At 44.7% G+C, this 6,873-nt stretch overlaps 1 protein-coding gene across 3 annotated transcripts in view; it reads right to left on the minus strand.

Moving 5' to 3' along the window:
* The window catches only part of SLC45A4 (solute carrier family 45 member 4), an 80,951-nt gene that overhangs the window by 51,908 nt on the left and 22,170 nt on the right, over positions 1–6,873 (minus strand). The window contains exon 1 of one of the 3 annotated variants that reach the window (XM_085053662.1): positions 6,695–6,852. The exons of the other annotated variants lie outside the window; for them this stretch is intronic. The gene's annotated coding sequence lies outside the window, so the exon portion shown is untranslated. Of the gene's footprint in view, positions 1–6,694; positions 6,853–6,873 lie in introns of those variants that run through there. 3 annotated transcript variants of the gene reach the window in all.

A 6,873-nucleotide genomic window follows, 5' to 3' on the forward strand; every position in this document is an offset into this window, starting at 1 on the left:
AAGCAGCAGGAAAAGCTCCAACTGTAAGGACAGTAATGACTGTAGGAGCATGAACGGAACAGATAACTGCCTATTCATGCTCTTTTTTCAGCCTATTGAAGGAAATTTTTTGACTTTTAGGGAGGTCAAAGTGCTATGATGTTGAAAACAATCAGGGTACCTGTGCACTGAGAAGTGTAAGCCTTTTCCCTCTCTACACCAAAGTTAGAAGCAGAACAAGAGCCAAGAAAAAGAACAAGCCTACATCACAAGCTGATTCCCCCAGATACAGATCAGACAGCAAATGGGACATGTGCACTAAAAGTGCTGGTGTTAAAGCAAGTTGTGCATTTGTTTTGGGTTATTTTTTGAACTCTTGGGAGTTAGCTGGCCAGCCACACTACTCTAAGGAGCAATAGTTCAGACTGTCAAATCACTCCCCTGGGAGCACCCAGAGCCAGACTGCTCAGGCCAGTGTACTTGTTCAGATATTCCCCTCGTAAAATGGGAGGAGTATTTTTTGCCCTGCATGTGTGCCTTCTCCCCTCCCTCAAAAAAAACCTCACCAAAAAAACATCAAGCCACTGAAGCTATTATTACCTGGAAGCACAGATCCAGCATTGAGACTATTTAAGAGTTGACTCCAGTTCCTGTTATTTGTACTTCCATATGATTGATAAGAAAGTTGTAGGTTAAACAGTGCTCATGTTAAATGTATTCTGGAAGACTGTTTGCTGTGTGTAAGTGATGATAGGAAATTAAGTGGCACAGAAATCTGACTGCTCTGCAGTCATCGCTTGCTGGGTTAAGCCACTGGTTTCTGGATGTGGTCCAGAAAGATTGATCATATATTCAAGGACAGAATGCAGAAGATAAGAGTGATATGCAGTTGTGCTTTTGTAAAAGAACACTGGGTTCGGCCCCCAGTTAGATCATTTATTTATCTGGCACTGAAGGGTGATAATGGCTTGTTTTCAAGTCTCCAAAATAAATGAACTATACTGCATGCAGAAGTAGTCCAGGCCAGCCAGCAGAGGATAGAAAATATGCAGGGTCAGCATAACACTGGTTTCAATTTCAGTTACAAAAACATTAGAGCTCTCATTTAAAACAAGATGAGGAAACTAGGTCCTCTCTCCACTCTGCTGAGAACCAACCATGCTCTCCCCAGAACACTGACAAACTCCACTTCAAATATAGTTCAGCAAAACAGTTTGGGGTAACACTTTCCTGCTGCCATTTACACACTAGAATTTTCTTCAAAAGCATCTTTAGCCTACTCCTTAGGACTAAGCTTTATCTCCTACCTTTTTATGCCTTCCTACAAGAGCAGCAGCTATTGACTGACAATTTCAGTCGTGCAAGGAAAGTATGTCTCAGTCCACTCCCAGAACACCTCAGGCCATTAGTCAGTCTTCATATAACACTGCAAAAAAGATTGACTCAAGCCTGAAGTGTCAGGCCAGCCAGGTCTCCTAAAGCTAAAGATAATAGTTTAACAGTCTGTATCCTTCATAGATGGGAGTCCTGGAAATCAAGTCTTCCCCAGCTTTAACTGGGTTTGAAGTTTTATTAGTTGTCCAAATTGTGGAGACCAACTGCCCATCATCTATAGATTGAGATTCATGTTTTGAGCAGAATACATGCCAGTAAGTGCCAAACTAAGGTCAAGAGCACCTCTTAAGCCAAACCAAATCATTACCCAACAAAAGCCTTGTGTCCTGATGCTTGCCAGAGTCACTTGCCAAGACCAAGTTTGATGAGGAAATCTGGCTGCTTGTCCCGAGTTGTTACAAAGCCGTATGCCAGCTGCAGTCTAAATGACTGCACAGCACTTGTTGGAAGTACCAGCAAGAAGGGGCTTTAGTTAATAGCCACCGTGTGCCAGTTAGGTCACAGCACAAACCACACCATGGCTCAGACACTGCAGTGAGATGCCCAAAGTCCAGCTTTTAACTCGAGGCAAATTCAGTCTTGGGCAACTCTACTGGAGGTCTAGATTTAATAGTATGAAATCAGCTCTTTTTCAAGCAAAGTATCTTGTTTCACTTGGAGGAATATTAGGCTTCTGTACCATACTTCAGAGTAATCAGTTCATTTAGAACAGCAATAATTATTCAGTGCTTGGTTACAAGAGCCACTCACAGTCCCAAATGTAGGATATAATATCTGTTTACCAGTGGAAGCTTTGGGTGGTTTCTCTGAGCAGGGCTGTGACCCAAATGCAAACCCAAGATGTGTGGGTAACTGATAAGCTGCTGACCGTAAAAGTGACCTGACAGCAGCAGCTTACTGAAAGCATGCAGTCCTTAGATCCCAACACTCCACAGCTTAACAGTGTCTGCTTCCATGCTTGGTTTCTGGGCTGTCCAGGATCTGAAAGGTGACTCTTAGGCTGAAACGTCAGCTGACAGTGAAGCTGCACGCGTGGTGTCACTCATCCTGACAACATTCTGCTTCAACTTTGACAACAGGATTGTTTTCTGTTTTTGCATGGAGCCTCAAACACACAATTTCTAGCAAGTTTATCAGACTTGCTACAGCTTTTACTGGGCAGGTGTAATGCTCTGGTTTGGTAAAGTATTGTTTCAAACATTCATAGCAGTTTACTGCTGTTATATAAGCTAAGCAATGCCCAATGCACTCTGTAATCCCTGAGTCAATGGGCTACTGTTGAATGAAAGTGTTCAGTAAGACTCACACTAAGCTGGAGGATGAGAAGCTCCAACAGAATAGGTATCAAATCTTAATCCATCTCTAAGGAAAACAACTGCACACAAGGCTGTTCCATTGGAGTTTTGATGAATCTTATGCCTGTAGTTGGACTAGATCACAGCCTGGGATCTTGCAAGTATTACAGATATAAAGGTCATGGGAGTGACCCTTGCAAAACCAAAACACAGCACAAACAGTTCTTCATGTTACTCATTACTCTGCAAGCTGTTAAAGCTTCCTCCTCCTCACAACAGCCTCATCACTTCCACAGGGCTCTACTGGCAGATCAGCTGGAAAGCTCCATTTCAACTCCAAGAGTTTTGCCTCTGTTCAACATGCTTTTACACTATTAAAAGTAGCCCATAGCACTGCAGTCAGTTTGAAGGGCAAGCTGGTTTTTATGTCAAACATGACACCAGCACATGTGAACTGTTGCTCAACGCACACTGCTTGATCACTTGATGCAAGCATTTTAGGGTAGCTTGTGGTGTTAGAGGAGGTACAGACCACAAGTTAAGCTCAAAAGGAACTTTTGCCAGCTCCAGCTTTTTCTGATGGGCAGTGTGAAGGATTTCACTGGTTTTGCCTAACATGCAAGTAGCACTGCCCACATACTGTGAGTGAAACTGGCTTCCTCCTCTAGGAATTGATTCTGGAAGTCATAAGGTGCTCAGCTAAGGATGACAGCAATACATCAGAGATTACAGACTAAGCTAGACAAGATCAAATGCTGCTGTGTAAAGGAACTGTTTATAGCTTAAATCAGTGTCTGCTTAAAGTACTGAAGGGTTTCATGCAGCTGTGTTCACAACTGCAGGTACTACCTAGCAGGTCATTCCAGCCATCATCTTCCCACCCAGGAATTCATGACTCCTAAAGCTTCAACATCTTTTCTGAGCTACTCAGTTGGCAGCACATTTTTACTGCAAGACGGTTTTTCAAACATTAGATGCATGTTCACTGGTGAATTACTCCACAGGTACCATCCAATGTTAATATTCTCATTGCTTTTATAAATGATCCATTTAAGTTTATACAGAGATAGAGGCAGAGTCCATGCATTCCTGCCTCAGCACACAAGCAGAGCAATATTATATTACCAAGTCTTAACTTTCTAGCTGCCAGAGAATCCAGGACTGGAGTGAGTTTAAAGGTAATTAACCTTGGAGGTCACAGCCCTGTGAGACAGGTCCAACTTCAGCCTGCTCTCTCAGAGCCTGTATTTCCGCCTGGAGTAATCAAGGCAGTTACTTCAGAAAGCTCCTCAAATAGGCTCCACACTTGTTTCAGTGTGAAAACTTAAGGTCACATGCACTTAGACATACAAACATATTCATTGTTTCAGTCAGACTCACATCACGCTTCACTGGAAGCCACAAAGATATTCCATTTGTGTTGCCCCACTGAAAAGGCACATGTACAAAGTTCCACTTCATGAATTTTGTTGTAACATGACACAGAAGGAGCAGCAGGTTCACCAGCTGTCAGCCAGTGTTCTGCCACCTCCTCATGACTAAGGACATCTGTAGCAGAAGACAACCTTCCTTGACAGCCCAAGGCAGCACAATACAACTGTATTTAAAACACTGATTTTTGAAGGCACATTTCAGCTTGGAGGGAGAGGATTGCCCTCAACTGCAGGCAGTCCCCACAGCATCCAAGCAAGGTCACACCAGCAGATTCTGCTCATTCCTTTCTCAGCAACAGAGTTCCAGAGAGCAGCAGGCTCCTGCAGGAATTAAGCCACAGTCACACAGGAGGGTTTATCTGTAAAATCACCCGTTTTCCTTTTGCTGAAGATGCCTCAGTCATACATAATTGAACACAAGAACTGATATCATTTACTTGCTTGGAGAGGCACGAGCCAACCCATGTAAACTGGCCTCTGACATTACAAATAGCTAACTAAAATAGAAGCTGTTCCACTGATCCCACCCATTACATCATGGAAATTGTTATTTTGTCATGAAAACTCCCTTAAGTATCCAATTTAATCTCATTAATAGAGGAATGAAGCTCTTACTTCCAAGACAGCAGCTGCCACTACCTTTGACATACATCAGAACTCACAGATGTTTTTTGATGCAGAGACTACTGGATGCAGTTTCAGGAGTTTAAGGTAGTGTTAGCTTTTGAAGCTTATAGTATAAAGAACTTCTGTAAGCATTTATAGCCAAAGTGTCAAGTAAATAGTTTAATCTCTTGTCTGAAACCTCTTCCCATATTTAGGAAGGGAAAAATTAGCCATGTTGAACATTTCATCAATCCAGTATAATCACTAAGCAAACCTAGCAAGGAAGACCTTATCTTTTGCAATAATGGTGAGAGGGAAGAAGTCACACAAGCCATGGCAGTGCAATCACATCAGCAATCCCCTCTGCCAGGTATTTACAAAAAAGCCTGACTTGTGGAGGGAAGCAGGAAGCATTCATCAACTCACTCTTTGAGCTCAAGCACCTGCTCAAGCCATATTTCATTAAATATTTTAGTAGCTCTGTCTGATCACAGCAGTGGAACATGACGCAGCTCACACTGGAGCAGTTTTTGCAGGGCAGAAAAGATACATGCTGTAACAGTGCAATTCCTTCCCACAGATCCTCATAATGCTGCAGTTATTTCTCTGTGCTCTGTACCTAGTGCTGCCTCTCCTTGTAGATCCAATTCTTCTAACATGTCTTTTCCTGAAGGAGAAATCATCTCCTCTGTCTAACGTTCAACATCCTGCAATATCTTTTCTATCCTTTCCCATTTGTAAGTCCCTGAATTAGCCAGGCTCCAGCAACATTGATTCACTCACCGCACCCAGTGCCAAGTCAGAGCCTTGGCTAAATCTTTTCCTCCCCTCCTTTTTCCCCCTCTATACGTAGAGAATACTGGAAGCAAAACACTCCAAGAGAAAAAATTGCCCCATAGACAGAGTATTTTTCAAGGTCAATCAGAGTTCCTGCACCTGCTAAAAGAGCTAAATAAAGTAATCTTAGAGTTGCAGATCACTGACGACATGATCTTGAAGAAAACCACTGCATTCATGGGAGGTTTAAGAGTAAAGTTGAAAGTAATTTCTTCCCCCAATAACCTCCCACCATCATATCAGGCAAGGAGAGACTCAATTGTTTTGTGATAAAGCATTGAGATCAGGTTACAAATTAAGTGTGGAATTATTCAAATGGCAGACTACTGAAGTTTAATAGTCTGAAAAGCTACACTAGTTTCCATCTTTGGTCCCTTTGTCAAGTCCTCTTCCAGCACAGTCTCCACCCAACACAAACCCAAAGGGGAACTTAATAAATACTGATAAGAAAGAGGTGGCTATCTCAGACACCCCAAACAAGTCTCTTCAACATTACCTTACTCATTCCTCCATTCATTCCTCATCCGTTCCAACCTCTGTAGCCCAACATCTCCTTTGACCTGATTTCTCACCACAGCACACAGCATTTGCAATTTCCACCTCTGCAGCCTCACATCTCCCTAACCCCCGAGATCTTCATTATCTTCCCATCTTCATGACTTCACCCCAAAGCTCCTCAACCCTTTCTCCAGCCCTATAACTCCTTCATCTAAAAAACTTCTCAGCCTCTAACCCCAAACCTTCCTCATCTTCACCAGCCGCTCACCTCCCTTACCCTAAACCCTTCCTCATCTTCACCAGCTCCTCACCTCCCTCACTCCAAATCCTTCCTCATCTTCACCAGCCGCTCACCTCCCTTACCCCAAACCCTTCCTCACCTTCACCAGCCCCTCACCTTCCTCACTCCAAACCCTTCCTCACCTTCACCAGCCCCTCACCTTCCTCACTCCAAACCCTTTCTCACCTTCACCAGCTCCTCACCTCCCTTACCCCAAACCCTTCCTCACCACCTTCTCACCCGAAACCCTTCCTCGCCTTCACCAGCCCCTCATCTCCGTCACCCCACAGCTCCTCAGCCGCCCCCCGCCTCCACACTCCGTCCTCACTCCCGACACCCCTCACAGCCCAAGCTCCCGCCGCCCTCCTTACCTGCCCCCGGGTCTCCCCCAGCACCCGGGACCTGCTCCGTGCGGCGGAGGGGGGAGGCGGCGGCGCCGGGGAGGGCGGGGGGGATGAGGGAGGGAAGGAGGGAAGGGACGAGGTCACTGACGGCGGCGCGAGCGCGGCGGCACCGGGCAGCGGCGGCCGCTTTATACCGGGTCCTCGGG

This window comes from Lichenostomus cassidix, chromosome 2, assembly GCF_008360975.1.
Source record: "Lichenostomus cassidix isolate B80296 chromosome 2, HeHo_3.0, whole genome shotgun sequence".
Classification (NCBI taxonomy): Eukaryota; Metazoa; Chordata; class Aves; order Passeriformes; family Meliphagidae; genus Lichenostomus; species Lichenostomus cassidix.